Below are 12,608 nucleotides of genomic sequence, written 5' to 3'. Positions count from 1 at the left end.
GTATATATTTTTTCCTGATTTTCTAAGTTAATAATTATGATTTTCCAAGATGGTGGATGTAACGAAAAATTGTAACAGGAATGAGTGGGGTGTTCGATGACGATGTTATTGTAACAGAGGGGTGGGGGTGCTAGATGATGTATTTGTAATTTAGAGGAGTGGGGTGTTCGATGCGTAGGTTTTTAATTAAAATTTTATTAAATAACATTTTTTTAATTTTATTTTAAAATTTTGATTATTTAATTTTTTTATAAATTTTAAATTTTTTTTCCATTAAAATCGGATAATAAATAAAGATTTTCAAGATGGTGGACGAAACTCAAAATGGCGGAATGTTCTAGAAAACAAAATGGCGGATAAGAACAAAATGGTTGCCGGAAGTGACGTCATCCAAGATGGCCGCCGGAAGTGACGTAATCCAAGATGGCCGCCGGAAGTAACGTAATCCAAGATGGCCGCCGGAAATGAAGTAATCAAAGATTGCCGCCGGATCCCCGGATCCCCCTCCCCCCTCCCCTGCCCCAGGACCTACTATATTTACCTACTATTATGATTACATTATTCTACCCACAAACATTATTAATTTATTCTTATCATAAGTTTCCATGCCACATAGTGATGCCAAATGTCATTAGTTATTCCGCAACTTCAGTATTAAAATTATCAAGAACATTCACTAACAAGAAAAAGACTTTAATAACTACTCAGTTAAGTTCGATAACATCATCATAAACATGTAAGAAATGGATCGTGATACAAACGAATTACAGAGTTTATAATGGAAAATAAAATAAAACTTAAGTTCTGACCTCATTAAAATTTAGTAAACCATTATTCAAAAATTAATTAAGAGCAACTACCACACCAAAAGTGATTTTTAAAGTGAACTACGAAGAAACATAAGTTGCGGAAGACTAAGACCAAGGCATCATCCAGACGCCATTTCACTCACCTAACCCTCACTCCTACGACGCACGGCCGGGCAGCATAACAGCCTTTCACAGGATTACAGCCGCGAAGAAACATTTCACGTCCCTTTTAACCAAATTACTTGGCCCCAAAACCCCTACGGGAAAAACATCCTGACGGGAAGTTTCCCTGTGTTTTCCAAACACGTAAAGTTATTAAAACAAAACCGGCCATGCGTCCACGCGCTGTGATGTCCACATAGTCAGAAAACCGGCCGCTAGTTTGCAACACTCGCCTGCGCACGGCGACTGCGCACAATCTGCGCTCTCAGCTGGCCTCGAAAGAACGGTAAACAAGCCTGCGCCGAATTTCTCCAGAATCGCAGCACAACAACGCGTCAGCTGGCCTGGCTGAAACGTGGCCACGCCCGCCCAAAGACAAATACGTGCAAGACTCGCACTCTCCCAGCCCCGGGGAGACCCAAATTACATCAAAGGTGGTACAACATCTGAGCTTGAGGGAAACCAAGTCCCGAACTAGAGAAAAGATTGAAATTTTTTTCCGACAAATACAATAATTAATAAATTAATGATAACAATTTTTAACCACGTGACATCACCCCGAGCGGCAGAAGCTTGTGTCCCACAAGCTTACAACAATGCTTGGGAATGCTTAAATTCACTTCTAAAGTTTAAAAAAAAATGTTTCTATCATTCCTATAAGACATCTATGTGATCCATTAACAGTCATCAATTCAAAATAGTGATTACAGTGTTTGATGCTTTCGTATAAATACCAACTCTAATTTATACTATAACTTATTGACAATTTCCTCTCGGGGGACAAGTGCGGTCTACATAATTTCACATGCTAGCACTGCTTAGGACAGCAAGCAACCAGGACGGTGACGGCGAAGATATGCACCAACTCAGGGCAGAGACAGGAACAGACTGCGAACTGTGAGCTACAGAATCACACCCCAATTCAAACTCTGCCTCTCCCAGCCGGTCCATCTCGATGTTGTTCGTCCCAACTGCCCGTCATCCACGGTACACGACACCATTCCTACACAAAATACACGAGCAGCATCAGGAGTCATACAATTACAAACAAATCATAATACACAAAAATCTCTCAAATATCAAAGTAAAAGTGAACCAATCAAACAATTAAATTATCTTCTTTAAATCAATGACATATTTTCATTTGTTTATAATGAATTAGACAAGAGATCAACACAACTAACCAAGGGGGGCAATACCAGGAATCAACAAAAAAAACTATTAAGATTCTTAAAACAAGTAACTATTCATAAAACAAACTCACAACTCATCAGCAATATTAAAATCTTGAAAAGCCTACCCACATTTCGTAGACGAAGGATAAGGTAAGGTACCTAAGAGGAAGATTAACAAAAACTTTAATGCGCCTAATACTACACTGGCCTTATCTTGCTGTACACTTTTTTTGAAAGTCAGGTCAGTAGCTCCCAACTACTGATAACTTTAGTCTTCATGACAAATTCATTGTTAGGGAGGCCACACCCTACCGCGATGAGTAATCACTGTCCTCGGACATGGCCACTCCCAAACCGCTGTTACTCCTGGTAATCGTGCCTCACACCACGATTCAACGATAGGGGCGCCAGCCAGCAGAAATGGATAGATGAAGGCTTTTTTCTCCAACCTGCCCCTCGTCGTACCTGGCTGCCCCTTAACAACGGGCCTTCTCAAAACTTAAAAAGGGACAAGTATCCTGGATGGAGCTCCACCACCGCACTCCCTTCAAAATTGCACTCCACGAGTCCTCATCAAAAGTCAATTTCTTCTATTGAAGATAACTATTTGTGTCACTTCTGAAAATAAAAAAAGGGGTGGGTAAGGTGGAAATGGGAATAAGGAAAAGATCCCACCCACATTCTCAATGATTATTCATGTCGTCATAATTCCCCTTATTAAACGTGGTATCCTCCCTGCATCATTATTTGGTTCCTGACTTAACCAAGAAATATATAAAAATTATTTATGGGGCATGCCCCTTCACTTCAACATCAGTAAAATTATAATTCCTTATCATAGATAAAGCTTTACATGGAACAAAATTCATTTACTACTTATCATCACAAACAGAGATGGTTACGTTAAATTCTTCACCAGTTTCACTGGATAACTTTGCTACACAACAGTTATCTCTGGCTAGTATTTCCTTTAATTCTACCGTTCCACTAGTAGAAGAAACAGAATGTGCTACGGGAGCTGATGTCTCTACAGGTCTACTGAGGGGTTTCAGATTCCTCAGATATTTTAGTAACAGAAATAATAACATTGCAAATATTACAACCATATAATCAAAGTTACACTTTTTCTGGGCCAAAGGTAATAACATTGTCCAAGGTGGATGCTCTTGGTAGCGTTCCAATCCCTACTAGATACTGATTTTTGACAATAATCAGTAATAGGACACTACTTACAATGGAAAGAGCAATACTCTGCAAACTTTTAGTAACAAATCTAGGTATGTTTTCTGGTTCTCTTAAATGTATCGGGTCTAAAGGAGTTTCAAATTTGGACAAAGAAAAATTTTAATGCGGTATTAAAGCTGGCCAATTTTCATCTAAACAATCCATCAAAGATGGAAAAACTGTATGTGTTGACGTAGGATGAGGGAAAATGTTCAATTTGTGTAATTTCGTCCAAGCAGCGGGTATTACGTGTACTAAAGAATAACTTCTATATCCAAAGCTCCGAGGATGTCTTCACTTCTAAAAATAAAGATTCATTGTTATGTTTCATACACTGCAATTCTAATTTTCCTGAAGGGTTTGTTAGGAAGTAACGTTCTGGTCCCGCCTGAGTGATCATCAATTGGTTTCCGGAATGGCATCGAAAAGCACATGTTTTACTAAGGTTTTCAACTGTAATCCCTTGAAAAAGAGCCTTTGGACACAAAGCACTACCTAGGATGTCTCCGGAGAACCTGGGAACAAAACACAATTTGTCTTCAAATGGTCTATAATCCAATAAATTTCTACCCTGAATAGTGATTAGTTGGTCGCCATCCACTGCCAGAAAATTTGGAGCATGGTCCAAATGACATGTTGAGTTCTTCCACTGAAATGGGACTGCGACGAACTGAAACAATCTCCAATTGGAATTTAGTATAACAATGGTACTTTAATGTGAAGGTATAAATTTTACTTGTGAACTTGACACCTACAAATGTATCAATTAAAGTATTTCTGAACTTCTGACACACTTATTGTAAAGGCATAACCATCCCTATTAATAATTACATTTAGCATATTTAATTTTTCCTTCAACTGAGCAGGTGTAACTACAATGACAGGTATCTTATTCGACTGGCACAGGTCCAGAATCTCTAATCTTGTAAATGTATGAGCTTGTTTTGCTAATTAAGAGGCCAAAAGTACCTCAAACTGAAATGAATATCCTATGTCTTGAATAATTCCTGAAAACTTAGCAATTATGGCCTCCCGAAGGTCTTTTAAGTAATTAGTTAGATTTGTGAATTTTGAGTGTACTCTTATTATAATTCCTGTCATTCCCTCGTTTATAACAAAAATAGTGTTGCTCATATTTGCCAGTGCCTCATGAGTGTTTACACTTTGTGATTGCATCTTATTTACGTGTTCTGACATTTGTTGTTCATTTAGAAAAAGATTATTCAATTGACTATTGACGGCAATGTCACAACACCAATGAAAAAACTCTCCAATTAAATTTAACCCTCGTTTTCCCCTAACTTGAGACTGAAAATCCAATACATCATCCCCTGCTGCTTCATTTACCTTATTGATTAGCATGTCAGTATAAATTAAGCTATGTTTTAATTTTTTGAAAATAACACACCATTCACTTGAACTAATGGAAGGACAAGAAGTGATTTCTTTGATACTATCCTGGATGTCAGCTTATTGCATTGGCCAAGCAACCTTAAAATTTACTGGTACCGATGAAGTGTACGTAACCTGAGGTATCGGCTCGAAATGAGCTCCCGCAACCACTACAACTGCTCCTTCAGGTAGTGGTCGATGTTGTCGGCTGCTTCCCAGCTGCAGGAGCACCAGAACTATGTGCAGAATACTCATCGTCAGAAGGGAAGATGATCACGCCTTATAATGACTCTATAAAAATTCTATATAAAACTAAATATTAGACAGGCTCGATTTTTTTCAAGAGTTACAAAATTCTCCAGTTTTTTCTCTTTGTTTTAATTAGTTATCCACCAAAAAAGGATCTCTATCACATGACTTATACACTGTAAAAGTTTTTCATTCTCTCTAGGTTTGTAACCTCGTAAACATCTCTGCCTCGGCGCGTCTTCTTTAACTTGTAAAGGTTATTCGACAAATTGTCAACCACAACATAAGGACCGAACCATTTATGCAATAGCTTCTCTGAAAAACCCTTTTTTCGAACAGGCGTGTACACCATAACCTCCTGTCCAATGTTATTTGTCACTGCTTGACGTTTGCGGTCATACCTTTTTTATTGACACCCTGTTGTCTTTTTTAATTCTTTCTGGACTGTCGCAGGATCTCCTTCCAACGAGTACGCAGTCGCAGGCTGTCCTCATCTTCTACCGGCTGACTTAATTGAACATCTGAGTGTAATACAGGTTCTGTATCATACATGAGCACAAATGGGCTAAATTTTAATGTTTCCTGCCTGGCCGTGTTGTTTGCAAAAGTGACCAATGGTACGTATTAATCCCAATTACGTTGTGATGATGCCACATACTGAGATAGCATCATTGCTATGGTTCCATTTAATCTTTCACATAATCAATTTGTGTTTGGTCTGTATCCTGATGTTTTCAAACTTTGTACATGCATTAGCCTAAGTAATTCATTAACGACTTTGGAAGTAAAAACTTTTCCTCTGTCTGTCAATATGAAACAGGGTACAGAATGGCGACAAATTATGTTTTCTAGTAAAAATTCAGCTACTTCATTGGCGTTACTAGTGGGGAGGCTTTGGTCTCAGCCCATCGAGTACCGTAATTAATAGCAACAAGAATGTATTTGTTTCCTGATGTGGTTTTTGGAAAAGGGCCTAAAATATCGACACCAATACGTTCGAAAGGTTCACAGATGGGTAATGGTTCTAATAACCCTGCTTTCCCTTTTTACCTTGACATCCCTGCAACTCCTCACATAGGCCTGAATCTCTTTTAGCATATTGGTCCCATAATAACGATGTATAATTTTGTCTGTGGTGCGAACTACTCCTAAGTGACCCCCAAAAGTGGGATTGTTGTGACTTTCTCTTAAAATTTCTGCCTTTAAGCTTTCGGGAATTACTAATAGTTTGTCCCTACCACCTGGGTTACAGTTATTTTTGTACAAAACACCATTTAACAAAGAAAATTTTTTCGCTTGTCTGCTTAACATATTATCGAATCCTGACAGTCAACTCAGTAATTAAAGGTCTTAGACCCACATCAGAAAACTGCAGCTTGGCTAAATCCACATCATGCATCACAAAAACAGGTAACTCAAGGGATTTTTCTTCGTCAAGGGCTGTCCCTGTTTTGACATAATTTATACTCAAACTGTGTACATGTAAATGAGTTTTACCACTACTGTAACATAAAGTGTACACATCTCCATCAATTTCAATGACCACCTGGTTAACCTTCCTGTGCTATGAGCATTAAATTTCAAACGATCCAGATAACATAAGCTATGATGATCGGTAACAATTATGAATGGCTTCAGGTAAATTTAAGGCCGAAACTGGTCTAAAGCATAAATCAAAGCTAAACATTCTAGGTGATTTATAGGATATCTAGTCTCTGCTGAAGTGATGGTTCGACTGGCATTAGCAATAAGTTGTAATTTTCCATCAATTCTTTGTAACAATGTGGCTCCTATCCCTAATGTACTAGCATCTGTATGTATTTCAATGGGTTGGTTTTCCTGGAAGTGAGCTAACACTGGGGAAGAAGTCAGCTTTTCTTTCAAAATTTGGAATGCTTATTCTTGATTGTCTGTCCAGATAAACTTTTCATTTTTCTTTAGCAATGTTCGTAATCTGAGAGAAATTTGCTATAAACTTACGATAGAAAGAAGCTAGACCTAAAAAGCTTCTCACCCCTTGTTGATCTTTAGGTGTAGGAAATTTTTTCACTGCAACTACTTTATCTGGGTGGGGCCTAATCCCTTCATCGTTAACTAAATGTCCCAACACATCTGTCTCAAAGTAACCGAAGGCACATTACGATGGTTTCAACGTTAAATTAGTATTTTGCATCCTTTTCAAAACTTGTTCTAATCGGTCAGATGTTGATTAAACGTACTGCCCACTACTAGAATGTCATCCAAATTGACTTCGCATGAACCCCACTTTAATCCTGCCAAAGTATTATCCTCTCTGAAAAATTGACGGAGCGGTTTTCAAACCGAAAGGAAGGGTTTTGAAACAAAAGTACCATCGGTGGTAACAAATGCTGTTTTTTTCCTGATCCTGTTCAGCTACTCTCAGTTGGTGGTATCCTGAATTCATATCCAAGTGAGTAAAATACTAAACACCAGTTAAGTGACTTAAGAAATCATCTATTCGAGGAAGGGGGCATTTATTGTCCTTAAGAATAGTGTTAAAACGACGGTAGTCGACGCACATCCTATAATCGTTGTATTTTTTTCTAACGAGAACAACTGGTGAACACCAACTCGTATCACAGGGTCTCACAATACCATTTTTAATGTGTTCTTGTAATATGTTGTGAATAATTTCCCGTTCCCCAGGAGAAACTCAATAAGGTACAGATGATATGGGTGTGCTGTCCCCTGTATACAGAAAAACTATTTCCTCTTTCTTTCTCCCTATCTGGCTAGGGTCCCAACTGAAAACATTTTTATATTTGTACAACATCTCTAATAATCTGTTCTTTTGTTCCTCTGGTAACTCTGGATTAATGTTTAATTCAGATACATCAAAATCAACAGCATTTTTATCTCTATCTTGTAACACATTAGTTACTTCTTTGTTCTCCATACTGGGTGTTTCCTCAAACTCATTTAAATACCCTAATTTCTTCCCCCTATGAAGTGTAACTGAGTGGTTAGTAGTACTTGTGCCGCCTTAACTTCGCCACCAATAAAGACGATAAACAAACAAACAAACAAACAAATGTGAGTATGATGTTTTCTGTTTACAATACTCCTAGGTACAAGTATAAAATATCTGTTGTAAATATCCTCTTTAGGTTCTATCAGCACCTCATCAGGTAAATTATTTCCCTCAAAATTTATTTCGATAAGATGATGCATCCTTGGCTCCAATATAAAATGATTTTGAACTGTCACACAACCTAACATGAAAACATTTTCTCGCTCGATTTGGCTTAACTCGTGTTTTCCAAACTGACCTACATTATGATTAACCAGCTTTTGATCCTGATATACTTGAGTTTGGTCCCTTTGTACTTTTGTTTTGCTTTTAACCTCCCTAATTTCTGTATTTGTGGTGTTTACGAAAGAATCAGGACGAGTTATGGTCAACGACATTTTCTGGCCTTCGTTACAAGAAATTTCTGCTCCATATTTTTTTTAGAATATCACATCCTATAATGGTCCCTTTTATTGGGGTTTCCACAAGACCTACAGCATGCGAATAATCATACTGTCCTAATTAAAATCTTAGTTTGGCCATCTTGGTAAGTTTCTGAACTCTTCCTGAGATTCTTGTAAAACCTCTAGGTTCTGCGGGTTTCCAACAACTTTTCGGTACTAAGTGGTCCTCAATTAGTGATCCCGCGGCTCCTGTATCGATAAAAATGGGGATTTCTTTTCCGATCATTTTTGTTTTCTGACTTAAAATACCGTCACTTTGTAAAAGAGACATTTTATTAACAAGGGACGAGTTGTCACCCCAACCGACTCTCGCCCTATTCAGTTTCCCTGTTGTGACGTTTTGCAATCTTTCATAAGGTGACCTGGTCGTTTGCATTTTAAACAAATCGGCCTACCGTCTGAGGTCCACTGTGGTCTGTCAGTTATTTTTGGAAATGAATTACTTGGTGTCTGCCTGGAAAAAATGTTGTACTGATTTCGATGGTTTTGTGTTGGTGTAATGTTATTTATGTGATTTCCTCCCTGAGTCCTAAAATGAGACTTTGGTTGTGCCTGTAATCTCATTGTGTCAAGTTCCCCGCAAAACTGCTTTAATTGTTTACTAAACTCTATCAAACTGTCCTCAATTCTAGTGTTCATAAATTACAATTCTCTTTCTGGTGTTTGAACTTCTTTGAGATTTCTGATAGGTACTTGTTCCTGTTTCGAATTTACCCATTGTGTCAGTTCGTGATTCTTAGCGTAATACAGACCAGCCTCAATATTTCTCAAATTACCTAGTAACTTTTCCACAGTATTATTTGGGAAAAGCATAACTTTCTCTACAATGTCTGGCCTTAACCCACGCAATAAACGTCTAACCTTGCTAGCTTCATTCATACTAGCATCAAGTCGGTTACAAAGATTCAATACGTCGTACACAAATGACTCGAAAGGTTCATCTACTGCTTGTACTCGTGCCTGCAATCTTAATTCTAAGTCCTCTATGTGACCCACTCTCACAAAGGCATCCCTTTATTTGTTTGCTAATTCCTCAAATGTAGCCAAATTCTCCAATTTGCTCTCACAGCTGTCATACCATTTTAAAGCAGGCCCTCTTAAAAATGTAGGTAAGTATGACAAACATTTTTGCTCATTCCACCCATTTATTTGGCTGCTCTGCGAAACTGTTTTAAAAATTCCTCAACCTCCTCACATCTCTTTCCAAAAAAATATCCCCGGTCCACAAAACACCTGCCTGTCTCCATGTTTAAATTATGATCTTTAAATTTTGGTTTTATGTCGCTTAATTTATCTTTTAACACTTTTAAAGTTTCATCATCTCAAGATGAACTACTTTCATTGTCCTCAGGGTTTTTTAATTTGTCATCCAAGAAGGTGGAAATATATAGAATCCAAAATGGTTGAAAGTTCTAGAACCTAATATCCTGGAAGTTCCCAGAATCCAAAATGGCGGAATGTTCTAGAAAACAAAATGTCTTGGGTGTCATACTCCAAGATGGCGGTGTCCTAGATGGTGACCTCCAAGACAGGTTCAAAGTCGAGATCATTCAAGATAGCCGCCGAGACGTCACTATCCGAAATGGTGGACCGCGACAGTAACAACTAGCACCAACACCTAGCTCCAGCACCAGTAGCAGAATGCCCTATTATATACTACTAAGAAGTGATACAGTAAATAATGTATTACAATGTTTCGGAAGTCGAAGACAAGAATAAAAAGAGTCAGACAATGTTTAACTGCAGTAGGAAACTAGAGCCAAAACGCAGGATATATGTTTTTCCGAAGGCGAAGGCAAGAAGCCAAGACGCAGGCTATATGCGATTCCAAAGATTAAGTCTAGAAACCAAGATGCAATAAATATGTATCTCTGAAGACAAACGAGAGAATGCAAGACACAGGCTATGTGCATCTCCGAAGACGAAGTCAAGAAGCGAAGATTAAAGGTAACATTAAATTCCAAATATGAAGACTATAAACCCATACACAGTCATATGTATCTCCCAGGGCGAAGAATAGATGCAAAGATACATGCATTGTACTTACATCTCTGTAGAAGACACAGATGATATGTTACTACTACAAAGGCAAAGAATTGAATGGAATATATGTATTTCCTTACATGAAGACTAGAAGCCCAGTACCAGGCAATGTCTACCTCCGAAGAAGACACGGATGATGTGTAACAACATAGTGTAAGACAATAGGCCTAAAGACGCAGACAATATGTAGGTAAGAAGTGAATGATAGGGAGTCGAGACGCACGCCCGTCGGCGACGTCTCAGGAATCCCGGATCCCGGCAGACGCGGACGACTCGGAGTGGCGTGTGGGAAGTAAACAAAGGCTGGACGATTCCCCAGGCCGATCATGTCCGCCGCGGGACGGGAGGGGGAGCGCTGCTCCACCAATCACGACCGCGCGCCGCTGTCGGGCGGCGGCGGCCCTCGGACCGCGGAGTCGCGGCCAGCAACTGCCGCTACGTGCCGGCTCTCCCGCGCACGCGCGCTGCGGACGTGCGCCGCCAGGGGCACTGCCGCCCGTCGCGCGCGGCGTTGCCACGTCTGCCGCATGCGTCTCGAACCAGTGCCGGATACTCACCGAGCACAAGATGCGCAGTAGAGAACGTTGTCTAGGGTGACCAAACGTCCTGTCCCTGGTCAACAAGTGTCCTCGGAATGTCCCCTGAACCATCAATAGTAGCAATAAAAATATTTTTTGTTAACACTGCGCTTATTGGCACACTGGTCCTTTGCAACACTGTAGTGTAATCGATGACGTACCGTAGCCCACCGGTCTTGTCACGTGTATTTAACCTAACATTTAATAACAGTGCACAAATCAATCCAATCGGTATAAATATAAGTAGACTCCATGAAACCCATCCACATTACGCGTGTTCGGAAGTTAGAATGGAGTCCACAGCCCCACCAGTCAAGAAGAAGAGATCGTGCGTATTTAACGAATAATTAAAGTCATTGTTTCCTTACTTATATCTGCACCAAGTACCAGCAAAAGCAAAGAGTCTTCATTGTTGTGTTCAGTGTTTTCGATAGGAAGAGGTTGCAAAATGTCCGTTACGGAACATGAACGTACTGCAAACATAAAAGTGCTTTATTGGCAAGAGCATCATCGTCTTCAGTGAGTTCATTGGCTTCTTTTTTTTTTTTTTTTTAAGTGCTGCCTCCTGCGAAAATTTTAATTTAGAAATTCAAAAAGGTACTTTAGCATACCACACTGTTAACCACAACCATATGTATTTAGGCTAATATAGCCGACTCTGAAACAAGGTTCAGGATATAGAGCCGATCGCTATGATAGCTTTTGATTTTCAACATTGAAATTTGACCTGTATTCCGGAGGCCTCTTATATTACTTTTACCCAAGTGGCATATTTTAAATATAGAAAAATCAATACCATCATCTTTCTTTTGTCTGCGGGAGACCGTCTTAGGTTGCATATGTTTGTGGTTTCCATCTTGTTTTCATCTGCCATGCGAACACTAAAGAATGCAACTCAAATTTTTGCGTTTAAAAAAAATTTCCTAAATAAAATAGTATTTTTTAAATAATAATTTGTAAGAAGTTACTTTGGCATTGTTTGCATGTACGTAGTTTCGTTACATTTCCATAAGTCTCACAAACCTGATAAACAAATTTTTTGTTCATACAGAACTTATTTCTGCTAGCTCGCGTCTGAACGGTGATGCACAGTAGTCTAAACTCACTCTACTGGCATTTCACTATGTTTGGTCACTCCAGGAGAAACACAAAAGTAGGGTGGGAACCTATGGAAATTGTAATGTTGTCCCTTACATTTTGCTGTGTTTGGGTAGTCAACTGATCGGCCGACCGCGCTAAGGCGTCGCACAGGCAGCAGGCTATGCTTACTGTCCAGAAGGACGTTGTTTCGTTTTCGTGTGGTCGCAAGCACTTCCCTGACTTTCTGTCTGGCTCGTCAGATCATGTTTGGAGAGCAAATAAAGTTTTAAGGCCGTTTCCCACTCTTCCCTTCTGGCTAAGACGTCGGAGACTGTAAAATCACGGAAATTCGGGAGCTATTTCAACATAGCTCTCTAATAGTTATGATTTTTTTATAGTGT

Source organism: Bacillus rossius, chromosome 2, assembly GCF_032445375.1.
Source record: "Bacillus rossius redtenbacheri isolate Brsri chromosome 2, Brsri_v3, whole genome shotgun sequence".
NCBI classification, from domain to species: domain Eukaryota; kingdom Metazoa; phylum Arthropoda; class Insecta; order Phasmatodea; family Bacillidae; genus Bacillus; species Bacillus rossius.
This window is presented reverse-complemented; position numbering follows the sequence as displayed.